Below are 18,081 nucleotides of genomic sequence, written 5' to 3' on the forward strand. Positions count from 1 at the left end.
TCTTAACAAGTTCATATTCTTATTTAGAGTTTATGCACTTAATAGTCATAATTAAGTACAACTTTAAATCCAAAAACTAGATTGAGTACACAATTACTCTATCTCTCGACATTATTGTTGCTAGTCGTCATATTCTAATCATCCTATGTATCAAGTACAATGATGAAAACCTCCACTTGTTTCTAATATTGACGAAGTGGTACTAGCAAAATTTTATGTTTAATCAAATAAACATTTAAAGAAGAGGGTCCCATTAGATGTCCCACAACTAACTTGTTGATTCTTCAATAATTTGGGGCGGTTTCCTTTCTTGTGTCCAACATTTAAGACAATGGAAACTTTATTGGTCGGGATTGATAGGTTTAGTATCGTCATTCCTCAATGACTTTACTTTCAACATTACCTTGTATCAATTCCATTATTATCTTTACTTCTTGAACCTCGTCCTCATCTTAACGGTTTAAGAGAATGCTCCCACTCATTTTAATGAGTCTTTACTTTGAGAAGCAAAATTGAATTCATGAAGATTACTCTTCATTTGTTTGTTTTAGTCTTAAAAACTTTCATTGAAGTGGTTGCGTTATTTTGGTCAATTACGAATTCTTGACAAAACTAATTACCAAAATAATTTATCATTTCAAGGTACTTAATTCAATTAAGTATATGAAACATAACAATCCATTGTAAGTAGATGTGTTAGTCAAGAATCAAAAACCTGTTTGATAATGAATAACCTTTATCTATACTCTTTACAAGAGATCCTTAGCAATGGTTCATTTGAGGTTTTAGAAGCAAACTCATATTTGTCTTTAGTTACGATATTTTAATGGAGATTTGAATCAAAAACGAAATGATATCGTATATGAATTGTGGTTAAGAAATAGAACAATATAATAACGGAATAGTGAAAACAAAACATTTATCGTTATATTAATACTTGTAAATAACAAGTAAAACATTTACATAGTGACCTCTACCCAACTATGATAAATGATTCCAAGACCCAAATTCATATCGACTTAGGCACGGGGTAGCCGATTCAACCTTTATCAATATAACTCGGTGGATTAACCTTTTAATCGATTCTACTTTTAGAACTCTTGGTCGATAAAATTACTCTAATGTTTATCTATAGCCCAAAACACATCAACAAGGGCACGGGGTAGCCGATACATCCCTTATCAATAACTTTTGTTGAGTTCAATCCAAATTTCGAATAAATGTGTCCATTATCCAAACCCACATCAACTTGGGCACGGGGTAGCCGATACATCCCTTATCAACATGAATTCGGTGGATTAACATTCATCACCCACTTCCCCTACGTAACAAGGTTTGTACCCCGGGGTAGCCGAGCGCACTCCCTCGCGAAATAGGTTTTCATGGTTTCTACTATTTGGTAAGGCTATGTCTCAATTAATTGTTTAGCGAGAGGTCATGCCAATTTATTATCTATCACGTTTTAAGTGAACTAAAGCGGTGAACTACGATAATTATAATTGACACGGTCGATAAACTCGATAAAATAACAATGCATGTTTAGTTATGGCGATTTAGCGATGCATGTGACATAAAATAAAATGCAAGCATAAAGATAAATAAATCCTAGTATGGCCTTTCCTAAAAAAATAGAAAAACTATTAATCTATTACATATTCGGAAACCAACTCCATTGGTCCCTTGAACTTCGGTTGTGGCACGCATCTCGAGGTAACACCGTCTTTATGTATCGCCATTCTTGAAGAAATCCGTCTTTAGGAACTCCTAATGAATAAAATTACATAATAAATTACATAATTTCCTATTATACATTTGTAACTAAAATAAGATAAATCTATTAAATATTACAAAACGGTGATACGAGATCACAATAAATATTACAACCGAATCGATATTCCCATACATTTCGGGAAATACCAATTAAAATCTAAGGCCATACTAAGTAAAATTACATAATTCAAAATTACATAAATTAAAATTATGACAATCATAAAGAAAATGCAGCATTATAATATGTATGAACATGCTCAATTTTTATGCTAAATCGCCTTTAATTAGCCAATATCGTATATTACTCGGTTTTTACGGATTTGCGTGATTTCAACATTTTATAATCACAAAAATACATAAACTCATATTTATGCATAAGTTAATTACCCTAACCTCTTAGGACTCAAAATATAGTCTTTACTAATAATTTGACCATAATTAACTTTTATTTACAAAATTGTTCATAAATGGGCCAAAAAATACAAAATTAAGCTATTAAACTTCAAATAAATCCAAAAATTCCAAATAAATTCAAAATTCAAAATTTAAATTCATGAACATTCTGGAAAAATTCCATGACACTCATAATGTTCAAAATCTTAGGTTAAAAATTTCGAAAATTTTCCGGAAAAACAATGTTGCGGTTTATCGATATTTAATAAAATAATCATAAAAACATGGAAAAATTATTTTCATTAACTTTTCAATTTTAGATCTGAAAAATATAATAAAATGCAACATTAGACGTTTTTCCTAAGTCATAGATTATGTTTTTATTAATTTTCACTAATAATGTCACTATTTATGCCATTTTTCTTCAAAAATTCATAAATCATGCTAAAAGACTTCTTTATAGCCAATTATTTTACACACATCTTGTAAAATTGCATGTGACAACATATAAATTTTCTATGACCAGATTCGAAATTTAACTCATATTAACCTATTTTTCTCTTAAATCCGAATTTAATAATGAAAAATTCATTTTTCGAGCATAACAAGTTCAAAAATTATGAAAATTTACAGGTTATCTCAAAATAATATATGTAACAACATATCCAAAAACCAAGTGAAAATTCGAAGTATAGCTAATTTTCGACCAAAAATGACATTTTTACTCATAAAATCACATTTAAATGCCATTATTGTTAAATATGAACAATAAAAATCCGAAAAATTAACCCAAATATCCTAAAACACTTTAGGACCAGAAATATTAACATGCATGTAATAATTTCGTGATATATCATAATAACACAAATTTTACAAGTTTTATTTTGTTATTCATATAACTCGGAAAAACTTTTAACCGATTTGCATGCAAACAACCGTGGCTCTTGATACCGATTGAAGGAAAAGATGATTCATATACATTTTAACATACTCATATATGTCTAAAATAATTTGTCATAAAATTAAAACGGATCTTATGCATGCAAACAATAATATAAAAGAAGAAGAATAATGTCCTTACATTCAATATTTCGGCTATATTGGGCACAAGAGAGATCACCTTTCTCTCTTGTTCTTGAGCTTATCCTTATGGAAGAACAAAGATCTAAGTATAAGATCTCTCCCCAAGCTTTATACCCAAGGCTCCTCTTAATAAAATTAATATTACAAATACTAGTATAATATTAATTCTTAGTAGAAAATTGAACCAAAATAAATTGGTATTTTGGCTCCTAAAACCGGGTAGAGGAGAAGAGATTTTGGAGTGAATAATCTCTCTAATTTATCATAAAAGTAGAGAGGTAATTATCTTTCTAACACTAGAAATTTACAAATGTGATTGAATGAATAATATTAGAGAAGAAAACTCTCTAAATGCACCTAGGAAAACCGGTTGGGAGAGCCTTTTAGGGGAGCCAATGCATGCCCAAATTTGTCTTCACAAGGAGAGTAGGCATGCATGGCTACTTTGGCTTTTCATCATTATGTTTTCTATATTAAAATATAAACACAATTTTCCCTAATACTCTTCTAAAATTTCGGCCCTTTTAATTAATATGGAGTCCATATTATTTTTGTCAATTGTCAATATGTCACATGTCACATGTCACATAAATTTGTTATGTATTTTTAACATATTAAAAATCAACGTATTAATAAAAATACGTCACATACAAAAATCGACTTAGTAATTTCATAATTACTTGTGCCAAAAAGTTTTACCATTTATAAATCACAACAGATTGTATTTATAACAATTCATTCAAATTTAATTGTTACATTAAACAATTTATTTCATCCGAGTAATTATACGGTTTGATTACTCGGACCGTATCTCATTTAATCACATTTCAATTTGATACGTAAATTTTACTTCAAAATCGTCCGTCAATTTTCAAGTAATTTAATTAACTCGCAACGTTATACGATTAATTAAATAATCAATTAAGAGTATTGCCCTTTAGGTATGACCTAGGGGTCAACTGATCACCACCGTCACACGACGAGAATGTCAAACTCTAGTCAGCCAATCATTACCGATATATGTTGACCAGTTGACAGTAACAAAATTACTTCCCAATTGTATTCTTAAAATGAGATTTAATAATGATATTTAAATCATGTGATCGCACTATTGTTGAGGACACATTTCCCAACAATACAATCAACCAAATGACCAAGGCTTTGATGTTTAAAAAGCGGTCCTCCAAATGCAAAATAACCAACAAGAATTTTTCACCCAAATGCAAAAATATAGCAAAGCCAAAGACAACACCATCAACAACATACTAGCCCACACCAAAATGTTAGAAACCCAAATGTCTCAATTAGCATCTTCTAGCTCTCAAAGACAAAAGGGGCAATTACCACCTCAAAGTAATCCCCCAAGACATAAGTCGGATAGTGCCATCCATTTGAGGAGTGGTACAAGGTATGAAGGGCCAAAGAAGCCAATTGATGAAGACATTGTGGATGCTAGTGATAAGAAACGAGTTGTGGAGAACTCTAAAGAAGAAGAACCCATTACCCAAGAGGTTTCAAACACGAAGAATGAAGAAAATGCTAAAGAAAAAGAGCCTATTGTGATTAGACTTCCATTCCCAAGCCATCAAGCTAACCCTAAGTTTGATGAACAACTTGGAAAGTTCATGGAGATTATGAAGAACTTAGAAGTCTCAATCCCATTCACGGAATTGATCAATCATGTTCCGGCCTATGCAAAGTACATGAAATATATTCTTACCAAGAAGAAATCCATCCGTAAATTAGAGACTATTGCATTCACTAAAGTGAGTAGTGCTATTCTTCAAGGAAGTTCGCCTCCAAAACTCAAAGATCCGGGAAGCTTCTCTATTCCATGCACCATTGGCGACACCACAATCAACAAATCTTTATGTGACCTTGGCAAGTGTAAGTGTCATGCCATACTCGGTATGCAAGAGGCTAGGAATGGGAAAGCTCAAGTGCACTAACATTACTCTTCAAATGGCGGATCGATTAACAAAGATACCTTTAGGGGTATGGGAGGATGTGCCCGTAAGAATTGGCAAGTTCTTCACCCCGGTGGACTTTGTTATCATTGACATGGAGGAGGATTCCAACATTCCTATCATTTTAGGAAGATCATTCTTGCATACCGCAGGAGCGGTGATTGATGTGAAGCATGGAGAACTCATACTTGAAGTGGGGGATGAAACAATCACTTTTAATATTGACAAGACAATGAGAGCTCCCCGACTACATGAGCCATGTTTCAAGATCGATCATTATAGCCGAGAAAGTGATAAGAATAAGTTGGCATCTCAATGCAAAAATCAAGCTATGGGTAAAGAATCACCACCCATATGGAAGAAGAAAGTGGATAATCCTCAAGATGTTCTATCCGGAGAGCAAGGAAATTTCAACAAGAATGAGAGCTTGAATAGCTCACCACCAATCATGACAAGTAATGAAGAAGGCCTCATTGACCATGACAACAAGAAAGAGGAGTTGTTTTCATCAACTCATGATACAATTGGGAAGAAAGCTAGTGAAGTATGTGGTCCATGGGATGACGAATTTGACGGATTAGTCAATCCTTACTGATGTGACCATTATTTGAGCACATTTGGTCCCCTAATTGAGCCTATTTTGCATACTATTATAACATTCTATGGCCATTTTATCCGTCAAAACCTTCCTATTTGCTTTTCTATCACATTTCATATGATTTGTAGGAAAGAAGATAATAAGGCGGAAATTCCCGTCTTTCGCGCGTATTCGGAAGCTATTTGACGATATTTGATGGACTAGTATGAAGAGGAGGCTAGAACTAAAGATCAATCCTACAAGAATAAAAAGGAAGTGAAGAAATAGGATTCTGTCACAGAAGAGGAGCGACTTACCCACAAGACGCCCGTCCTGCAGTGACAACCCGTGCGTCCCAGCAACAAAAACGCCCGGATTCCTCCAAAGAATCCGAGCGGATTCCCACGAAGACGCCCGTGCACCACCACAACAATCCGCCCGTCTTCCTCCTTGGACGCCCGGATTCTCTTACACCAACTTTCGTCTTCTTCTTTCTCCGTGAAAGATGCCCATCCTCCCAGAAAGACTAGCGTTTCCCTGCTCTAAACTCAAAAGTGTAATTACTAATTTAGCCTTAGTTAACCTAATGAATCCCTACTATAAATACCCCATTTGTAAATAATCAAAAGGGGATCTCTCTTGGCTAGAAAAATCCTTCCTTAGATTAGATTAGGAGTAGATTAGAATAGATTACTCTTTAATCTTTCCACAATTCTCACATTAATCTCTCCTTAATTATTGTTCAAGTTTATTATTGGGTAATTGAAGATTATTGTGTTATTATTGGAGGATTGACAACCCTTCATCAATCAATCAAGTTTCCTCTATTATTCGTTGCTTTATTATTTGGATCATCTCAAGTTTGGTACAATTCCTTTACTCTTTAATCTTTATTGTTCATTTCTTCATTCTATTATCATGTTTATACTTGTTGTGATGTTTGACAGCATTAATGACATGTTTCCCATGATAATGAGTGAGTAGTCTTTTAGCTAGGATTAGTGGGTAACTAGGGGAAACCAACATGGGATTGATTCATGCTTAATCTAATATGTTCACATGATTAAATTGCTTGCTTGTTGTGATGTCAACTTTATGCAAATGTTATGTTTGGTGAAATGCTAAGCCTATGAATCCTTGCATTTACAACCATCTCTTATCTACTCAACTTGACTTGTAAGATATAAACCAACTCGAGTCTTGTTAGACCATGCATAGAAGTTGATTAGGAGGAAAGTAAGTCGACTTGTAGGTGTTGTACAATCTAATCGATTCGGCACCGGGACCCAACTCTTCCTAAGAACCGTAAGATATAAACCAACTCGGTTCCTTCACAACATTACTTACTTGCTTATAATTGTAAACATGTTTGTATGATCAAAACCATGAACCCCCTATGTCCCCATGATATCCTAGCATCTTTAATTAATTGTTTAAATCCTTCTTTTATTGCTTGGTTTATTATATTGCTTGCATTAGTCTAGACACAACTACAAACCTAAACAAATTGTGACACTAGCATAAATTGAGATAGATAGACTTAGAACCCAAAGCACACCGTCCCATGGATCGACCTCGACTTACCGCTAACTAGTTGTATGTTGAGTATTATAAATGTGTTTTGATTGGATGTGACCCGACGACACGATCATACCAAAATGGCGCCATTGCCGGGGATGGTGCTATGTGATTAAGTTCTTACTTGTTTGTCTATTTTGATTTTGCTTTCACCTTGAGGAACTTGTTCCTCAAGGATTGTTCTTACCGTTTTTGTGTAGTTTCCTTGGTTGTAGTTGTTTCCTTGTCTTAGCTATGATGGCTCAAGACTTGACTTATGGAGTATGTGGTGGATTCTTTGAGTATGACTATGGGTATGGGGAGTTTGAGGAGCAAGTCAACACAAACCTACCTTACTACTCATACAATGAAAATCCTAACTACTACCTTAAATTTTCCAACCAAAATCTCCACATCCAATATCCACAACAACCACCCACTCAATACCCACTTCATAATGAGTTTCAATTGCCACAATACAACCACTTTCACATTTACCCACAACAAGAAAATGAACCCATTCAAAATGCGATTCTCCAAATGATGAGAGATCAACAAAACTTCTTCAAACAAATGCTAGAGGATAGCCAAAAGGGGGATAATGTTGTTCAAGGCATTGTTGCCCAAGGTGAGGAATTGGAGATTCAAATTTCCCAATTGAAAGAATCCCAAGCAATCACTCCCCACCGCTCTTTGGACATTGAGCATGAATGCGAATTTGAAGTGGTAAATTTTGACATAAAAAGTGAAGAATGGGAAGAGCCAATCTCCTTGAGCTCTTGTGACTATGAAAGTGTTGTGTTCAATGAGGAAGACATGAGGTTGAGTAAGCCAAGTACTCTTAACCTTTGTGAGTATGAGGGTGTGTGCTTTGAAGTGAATGTTGAGACATTGGAGAAAGAGTTAAATGAAGCCCCCATTTATGATTCGTATGAAGATAGCAACAATGATGATGAGCCTAACGGATGGACTCGTAATATCACCTTGCTTGAGGAGCCTATCCTTGAGATATTTGAGATACCCTATCATGAAGAAGAACTTCCTTCCCCTATTCCTCATGAAAACCACTTGACACCTATCATGGAGCCAATGATCATTGAAGAGGATATGGTGGATCTTCTCCAAAAGGCAAAGGTATCGTACAAAAGCTACTTGGTGAAAAAGCTCAAAGAGAAGCTTGCTCGTGAAGCTACTTGTGGAAATTTGGCACCCACAATGACAACTTCTAAGGAACTCGATCATCAATGCCATGAGAATTCTCCTCCCACCTCGGAAGGATTGAGAAATCAAAATGCTATCATCATCACCGGAATTGAAGAAGAAGTTGGTGAGTGGAAGTCTACGGACGAAAATGAACCATACTTCATGGGAAAGAGTCATGGGCTTGTTTATTGGAAGCATTGGGAAAGCTCTAATGCCGAGGACAAAGCAAAAGAAAGAACATTTTACAAGCTTCCTTGGCCAAATTTCATGTTCAAATGGAGCAACCCATACTTGTGTCTATTTGGAGCTTGTTCACAAGCTTTTGATCTCTTATTAAGAGCCTTGAGCCTTATAGATAAGAATTTCTACAATCTGAACTAGTTTGGTGGAGTCCTATCTTAAACCACCATTTGTATGATATTTATTGGACCCTTTACTTTGTATAATATTGTACATTCTTGCATTTGCAATTGATTTCTTGCATGAGAGTAGTGAGAGAGAGGGTCATCTTACATTTTTATTGAGCAAATTTCAGAAAAAGATAAGGAAGAATAACAAATCGATGAAAGGGCATGATTGTGAAAGGAAAAAGAAAGAAAAAGGAGAAAAGGAGCTGAAGACGCCCGTCCCGAGGCCTGGACGCCCGTCCAGGACCCTCGTCACTTAAATGGTTGGCACTGTCTCAGAATCCGGACGGATTCAGCACAAGACGCCCATCCTGAAAGAAGACGCTTGTATTCTCCACGGGACGCCTGTCCTGAATGTCATCTGAAGCAAGATTTTGAAACTGCCAGGAAATCCGAGCGTATTTCTGAGAAGCCGCCCATCCCGAGCAAGACGCCTGTCTCAACACAGAAGACGCCCGTCTTCTTCCTGCTCCCAAAATTGCTGAACCCCTGTCTAAGAATCCGCGCGGATTTGAATGAAAACGCCCGTCTTCTACAGGCACGAGACGCCCGTCCCGCATGAAAGACGCCCGTATTGCTGCCTTTTTCTCGAATAATCCGGCCGGGTCCCACCCTTATCCGTTCGGATTCCCCCTTCTTCTATAAAATCACCCCCTTTCTCCCTCATTTCTTCACCTTATCAAACCCTAAAACACTCATCTCCTTCCTCAAAAACACTCCCCTCACATCAAAAGGCAACAAAACCCCCATTTCATCAACTTCAAGATGATGAACCTTAAGGGCAAGGCTAAGAAGTTGGTTGAATCCACCAGAAGGAAGTGCAAGGGATCATCCTCATCAACTCCGCGAGAGGTAGCGCTACCAAGGGACTTCCGTCCCATAATTAGAGGAGGAATTGAACAACTTGAGTACTTCCAAGAGGTGCTTTTTGAATCCGATGACCACCGCAAGAACTTTGTCAAATTGCTAGGTAGGAACTATGAACCCACTCAATTCATAGAATCTAGGGTGTTGGAAACCCTTAGGATAAGGTACCCTACCGAGATGTTCTTTGATGGCCTTGGCATTGGGAAACTTTTCCATGCCCATGAGGAGACGTACCTTAGTCTCACCCTTGAGTTTTTGAGTAGCCTTCGCATTGTAATGAATACTCGAACAACTGTGGGCATGGAGTTTAGGTTGTGCAACCTAGACCATAGTATTTCACTTGATCAATTTGCCTACATTTTCGGTCTTGAAGTGCCCACCAACTATACCGATAAACCCGATAATTTCGATGTGGACCATCTTTGGAGGGCTATTTCCGGGAGGAATTTTACCGGTTTAAAGCAATGTTATACCTTCGCCATTCATCATCCGGTGATTCGAATCACCGAGCGCTTTGTGGCCGGTACCATCAATGGGAGGTATGAACAAGATAGGTGTACTCTTATCGATTTAACTTTTCTTTAGTCATATTTGAATGTTCGGGGGACGAGGCGCTATAACTTCAACACACCCCTTGAGATACTTACTAGGTTTCCTGATTTTTCTCAAGGGACCTCCAAACTCAAGACCTTCGTAATGGGAGGTCTAATTACTATTTTGGCCAACAATCTTTGCCCCGGGTTCAACGCCTGTGGGATCTATACTCCTCTTGAGGGAAGGACTTTGATTGATGAGCACACCGTCTTCACCCATCACCGGTGGTGTAACTACACTCAAGACGGGAGTGTAGAGTGGTACACCAAAGGTGCACCTCAATCATCCTTGAGGGTTGGAAGATACCGGGCATTGACCCAAGATTGAGCCCATATTCGCCTCCACCAAGCTACCTCCTTGACATCCAAATTCTCGACAATCCCCCTCAAAGGGAAGAGCCACCCCGCCAACAACAAGTACCTCGTGGGGTACCGGGAAGGCCTATTCGCCCACCTTCCTATGTGCCTATCCCACCATACCCTATCCCTCATACAAAATTTGAATCGGAAATCCCCAATACCCCGGGTATTAATGATTTGATGGCACTCATGAATAGAGTGGACCTCGGGGTACATGAAGGGAGGGTCGACAACTACTTGGCCCTTTATCCCCAATACTATAACATGGCTCAACAAGGGTATGTTGACCCTAATGGCCCTTTGCCCACTTGGGCCCAACCACAACACTTGTTCCCGAATCAAGGGAACCAAGCTTGGGATCGCGACGTCGGAGGGCATTCTAGCCAAGGTGGAGGGTACTCGGGTCAAGGAGGAGAGTTTGACCAAGGAGGGTATTGGGGCCAACCAAGAGGGTATGACCAAGCCGGGAGCTCTCACCTATATGGCTACCAAGATGAGGAGGATGACGAGTGAAAAAGGCCTACCTCACCACCTCCATTTGTATGATACCCATCTCTCCCTCTCTCTTTTGTATATACGTTGCATTTAGTGTAGTTTTCGCATGCATTTGTATCATATTTCATTTGCATTAGCTAGTTCATATAGTATAGTTGCATTGTATTTATCCCACATGATTCATTTAGATAGTTGCATATAGATTAGAATTCATTCATAATTACTAATGGCCAAACCTATTCATTTCTACACTAGAAATAGTGTTTAAATCGGTTTGGGGAGGTTTGATCATAGGTGACCATAGTTTACTAGAAATCATGCATCACATAGTATAGTTTAGATTGCATTCATTTGTTATATATCTCATATAGAATTGCATTTAGTTAAAGCATGCATTCATTCATATCATATCATTGCATTTGTACTTCATTTTCCATAAAATCCAAAAATCCAAAAAACATGTATTTCTTTTTTATTCCTACTCCTACATGTACATTGAGGACAATGTCCAAAATAAAGTGGGGGATGGGAATTTATATTCCAAAAATGCATAAAAATTGAAAAATTTCGAAATATCACAAAAATATGTCTTTTAATTTCATAAAAACAAAAACCATAAAAATTTGAAAAATTGAAAAACCCAAAAACATGTTCATTCCTTTACAGTGTAGAATTGTATGTATTGTTTGTATATATTGTCTTTGTCCATCCTTTTTCACATTGATCGACTACGCCACATCCGAGACATGAGGATATTGAAGACCGCAGGTATGATCTTTCCAATCTCCTTTTTCCTCTTTATGTTAATGACTATGTGGCTTTACTTTGAATTGATGCGGTATAAACAATGTGAACTTAGGACTTGCATTTAGTTTATACGTCATATTAGTTGGTAGAATCATTTGCATTAGGATGTATATATGTTAGTTGCATCATGGCATGTAGTTTGCATGTTAGAAAATTTTGCGAAACCGTCTACTTGGGAAGCTTGACAAGTGTATATAGGCCCTAGTAGATGCTTTTTCTTCTTAAGACTTTTCTTGTTAGAATACTTGTAAAACACCCTAGGATGTGTCATGCTAGTATCCTTTGACCCATGGATTAAGGCCTAGTCAAGAGTACCTTGTGGTATGATAACTCCTTGGCTACCGTTTATTCCAAGGTGACCCTTGAAACCATGCAACCATCATTCATCCATGTTCTACCATACATTTTGTCAACAAAGGGAATGGGCACAAAAAGAAATTATTCAAATTTGAGTTCAAGAAAATAAAAGAAAAGAAAAAGTTTGCAAATTGCATCAAAAGAAAAGAGGAGTAACAAAATGAAAACTCCTATGCTTCAAATTTAAGGTACCCTCGTTACTAATTGGGGTGACTTTGAAAATGTTCAAAAAGAAATGCAAAGAAAAGTTGAAAGTTGTCAAGTATTGAAATGGCAAAAACCAAAAGAAATGGCAAGAAAGTGTTCTCAAATGTTATATGCCACAAGAAATTGGGGGAAAAAACAACAACAAAAGCAAACTCCCAAAGTGAAACTCAAATATCTACTGATCCCTTTATCCATCGTATCCATTTTTGTGCATGGTAGAGAGGGGACGACCCTTCTTCTTCTTGTCTAGGCAAGAGGGGGAATTCCGCGATCCTCCAGTGTTTCTAACACCATAGGGAGTCTATTCTTGACAAAAGCATTTAACGATTGAGGACAAAGGTACCCTAGCTTGACACAATTTGGAGGTGATTTAGTGGTATCCTTCTAGGCTTAGTAGTTTGAAGAAATTGCATCTATGAAGGAGTGTGTACCCTTGAATTGCTTCCCTTGTAGATAATTTCCGCCACTTAGATGAGGAAAGTGGCTATTCTTTTGTAGATGCATCCATTATTTGATTTTGTGTGCTTAATGTTTGGATGTGTCGCCATTTTGGCAAGACCCACATTGCCTTGCAAGAAGGCATCCTACCTCATGGTTGTCTTGTTGTGAGTTGAAGGGGCAGAGTGAGACCCGCTAATTGTCTCATATCGGTTATATTATTAGGATAGTTTAAATAAAGGTCTAGTTTTAGTCACCTCTTTACTCGGGACGAGTAAAGGTTCGGTTTGGGGATATTTGATGTGACCATTATTTGAGCACATTTGGTCCCCTAATTGAGCCTATTTTGCATACTATTATAACATTCTATGGCCATTTTATCCGTCAAAACCTTCCTATTTGCTTTTCTATCGCATTTCATATGATTTGTAGGAAAGAAGATAATAAGGCGGAAATTCCCGTCTTTCGTGCGTATTCGGAAGCTATTTGACGATATTTGATGGACTAGTATGAAGAGGAGGCGAGAACTAAAGACCAATCCCACAAGAATAAAAAGGAAGTGAAGAAATAGGATTCTGTCACAGAAGAGGAGCGACTTACCCACAAGACGCCCGTCCTGCAGTGACAACCCGTACGTCCCAGCAACAAAGACGCCCGGATTCCTCCAAAGAATCCGAGCGGATTCCCACGAAGACGCCCGTGCACCACCAGAACAATCCGCCCGTCTTCCTCCTTGGACGCCCGGATTCTCTTACCACAACTTTCGTCTTTTTCTTTCTCCGTGAAAGATGCCCATCCTCCCAGAAAGACTAGCTTTTCCCTGCTCTAAACTCAAAAGTGTAATTACTAATTTAGCCTTATTTAACCTAATGAATCCCTACTATAAATACCCCATTTGTAAATAATCAAAAGCGGATCTCTCTTGGCTAGAAAAATCCTTCCTTAGATTAGATTAGGAGTAGATTAGAATAGATTACTCTTTAATCATTCCACAATTCTCACATTAATCTCTCCTTAATTATTGTTTAAGTTTATTATTCAAGTTTATTATTGGGTAATTGAAGATTATTGGGTTATTATTGGAGGATTGACAACCCTTCATCAATCAATCAAGTTTCCTCTATTATTCTTTGCTTTATTATTTGGATCAACTCAAGTTTGGTACAATTCCTTTACTCTTTAATCTTTATTATTCATTTCTTCATTCTATTATCATGTTTATACTTATTGTGATGTTTGACACCATTAATGACATGTTTCCTATGATAATGAGTGAGTAGTCTTTTAGCTTGGATTAGTGGGTAACTAGGGGAAACCAATATGGGATTGATTCATGCTTAATCTAATATGTTCACATGATTAAATTGCTTGCTTGTTGTGATGTCAACTTTATGCACATGTTATGTTTGATGAAATGCTAAGCCTATGAATCCTTGCATTTACAACCATCTCTTATCTACTCAACTTGACTTGTAAGATATAAACCAACTCGCTTGTTAGACCATGCATAGAAGTTGATTAGGAGGAAAGTAAGTCGACTTGTAGGTGTTGTACAATCTAATCGATTCGGCTCCGGGACCCAACTCTTCCTAAGAACCGTAAGATATAAACCAACTCGGTTCCTTCACAACATTAATTGCTTGCTTATAATTGTAAACATGTTTGTATGATCAAAACCATGAACCCCCCTATGTCCCCATGATATCCTAGCATCTTTAATTAATTGTTTACATCCTTCTTTTATTGCTTGGTTTATTATATTGCTGGCATTAGTCTAGACACAACTACAAACCCAAACAAATTGTGACACTAGCATAAATTGAGATAGATAGACTTAGAACCCAAAGCACACCGTCCCATGGATCGACCTCGACTTACCGCTAACTAGTTGTATGTTGAGTATTATAAATGTGTTTTGATTGGATGTGACCCGACGACACGATCATACCACTTACATTGGCATGCTATGATCTTAGACCAAGGCTTTGGTGATCAACTTGAGTCAAGTCACCACCATGAAGAACACAATGTGCAAAGCTCTATTTAAGAGCTTTATAATGAAAATGAACAAGCCTTCGACTACTTCTACAAGGTGTTGAGCAACATCAACAACACCTTGGCTATGCCCCCTTGACATCTCATCCAAGAATGAGAGTTTGGTGGAGTCCCCCCTAAACCACCATTTGTAAATATTCTAACCCCTTAACTTGCATTTTACTTCTTGTATTGCATTTTTGTCAATTTTGGATTTACATTTTCATGCTTTGATCAAGATTATCATTATGAGAGAAAGTGAGGGATGTATTTTAATGTTTCTTGATGTGTAGTGTTTGATTTAGTGTGGGGATAGAAAATACCTAGGCTATCCGAGCCTTCATAGTGCACCCACAATGAAGACCAAATGAATGAAGAAGAAATGACATGGGAAAAAAGAATCCCCGCGGGTGGAACTGAACCCGTGGGTACAGGAAGAAATCCGAGCGTTCCCAGAGGGAATCCGCTCCTCTTGGGCATGATCCGAGCGTCCTGGGTCTAAGACGCTCATCTTATAAGTGCTGAATTTGAAAAAATTGGGACTGTTTTACAATCCGAGCAAATTATACACAAGACGACCGTCTCTGGTGGAATCCGCTCGTCTCAGAGGAAATCTGTGCATCTTGGCCTCTGCAAAAACTTAGATTTTCCACTGCCTATAAATCTGAGCGTCCCCAAGAGAAGACGCTCGTCTCCTGCAGAAATCCGCCCGTCTCAAGATAAATCCATGCGTCTCAGCACGGGCTAGGAATTCCTCAGCTTACTGACTACGGATCCGAGCGTCTTTAGAAGAATCCGCTCGTCTCCTGCTGCTGAATGCTATAACACGGGATTAAATCCCTCCTTCCCCAATTCATTTCGTTTCTATTAAAACACAAACACATATTCAAAACCCTCAATCCCCTCATCAATAAAACACAAATTCCTCAACCAAATTCACCCAAATCAAATCCAAACTTCCATAAACACAATCAAATTACTCCTTCATCAACAAAACAACAACCAAACATCAAAATCCTCAAAAATTGAATCGATTTTCTAGGGTTTCAAGACAAAATTCGAAAACCCCAAATCGATTAGGGATTCATTGGAGCTTGAGGATACTAGGAGCATTCAAGCAAAACTTTGGTTTGTTGATACAATCTTGACAAGGAGAAGCACTATGGCAAGGACTAAATGTGGAAACAAGGCACCCACAAAATCAAATCTTTCAAAAAGGCAACAAGCTCTTCAAGCTTCGAAGGCTATGGTAGTGCATCAAGCAAGGGTGGAAATTCAAGAGGTTACTACTCCTATGGTGGAAGCTACTCCTATTCCGGTCATTGAGCAATTACAAGAATATACGGAGGTAACTTTCACAACCGATTCTCATAGGAAAGCTTTTATATCCTTTACTAAGAAAACAATTTTGCCTACCAAATTCATTTGTCAAGATGCTTTAGCCAAATTGGGTGTTCTTGAGAGGACCAAGAATTTTTTCGAGTCTATGGGGTTGAAAACACTCTTTGAGATGGAGGAATTGAATTACCCCTCCCTTACCATGGAGTTTATAAGTTCTTTGAAGATCACTAAGATAGAGACTCGGAAAAATATTGAATTCCGCCTTGAAAATATGGATAGAAAAATGTCCTTTGATGAGTTTGGTAAAGTGTTTGGTCTTAAGGACCATTCTAATTATGTGAAGAAGCCTTCGAAATATGATCCCGCACCTCTATGGAAAGCAATCACCGGGAGAAAATTTGAGTCCTTCCATGAGTGTCGTGTTCTTTATGTCCACCACCCGGGCATAAGAGTGTGGCATAAGGTTGTGGGCAACACTTTAATTGCAAGGAAAGGCACAAATCATTTTACCGAACTCGACTTTATCTACCTTGAATCCACCATGAATGTCAAAAAAAAGTTCACCGAGGAATACAACATACTTCAACTCCTAATTGATCGGTGGCTTACAATTGACCATTGGAAAGAAGGAGCGGCTTTTATTGTGAATGGAGGATTAATGACATGGTTAGCCAAACACTTTAACCCGGACTTCAAAAAAGACAATACATACACATCGGTTAAAGAAGGCAACCTTCTTGATTTAGCCACTATGATCCACAAATTTCATTGGGTCAAGAATGATAATCTTGACAACAAGTATGAGTGGCTCACTAAGGAAGCTAAGTCGTTCATCCTACCCAATAAGATTTGCTGACTCAATGTCCGAAGCCCAAACTATCTTCTTCCACTCTCCGATGAAGCCAGGTTGATTATGCAACAACATAGGGAAACTATTGTCGAGCCCTCCTCCTCCTCTATTGTGACTCCACCCTATCCGTTTACCTACCAAGAATTCCGACCCAAATATGTTGAGGTAGGTAACGATTACTTAACCCAATTGATGCAACACATGCATAAGGAAGCTTTGGAGGACCAGGTCAATGCTTACCGGGCTCAATATACGCCCCTCCTACACTTAGCTAGGCAAGGACTCCTTGATCCATCATGTCCTTTGCCTAGTTGGACGGATATGGAAGTGTTGAGAGATGCCACCGTGGAAGTTGCTAAGGGGAAGGAAATTGTTGTTGAGAGTGAAGAAGAAGAGGAAGATGAGGAAGAAGATGTTCAAAGTTCAAGTGATGATGGTGAAGCCTTCGGGTCCATGGAGTTAGATGATGATGATAATGATGAGGATATTGATGATGATGATGGAAGTGATGAGGAAGTCGCCATGAGCGATAATTGAGGATTAGCAAGCTTTTTGGAGTATGCCACATACCTATTGTGAGTCTCCTATACCTCCTTTAGCTTTGTTCATTTCTCTTGTTTTCAATTACTTTTCTCTTGATCAATTGTTTGAGTCCTAGCAACACTCAAAATACTCCCACCTCGGTCCCATTGAGGTGTCTTATATTGTTCCCACTTTTGAAAATCCAAAATGACAAACTAGTTTCATGCATTGCATACTTGTGCATGATCTCCCC

The sequence above is a fragment of the Silene latifolia genome, chromosome 1 (assembly GCF_048544455.1).
Source record: "Silene latifolia isolate original U9 population chromosome 1, ASM4854445v1, whole genome shotgun sequence".
In the NCBI taxonomy this organism is placed as follows: domain Eukaryota; kingdom Viridiplantae; phylum Streptophyta; class Magnoliopsida; order Caryophyllales; family Caryophyllaceae; genus Silene; species Silene latifolia.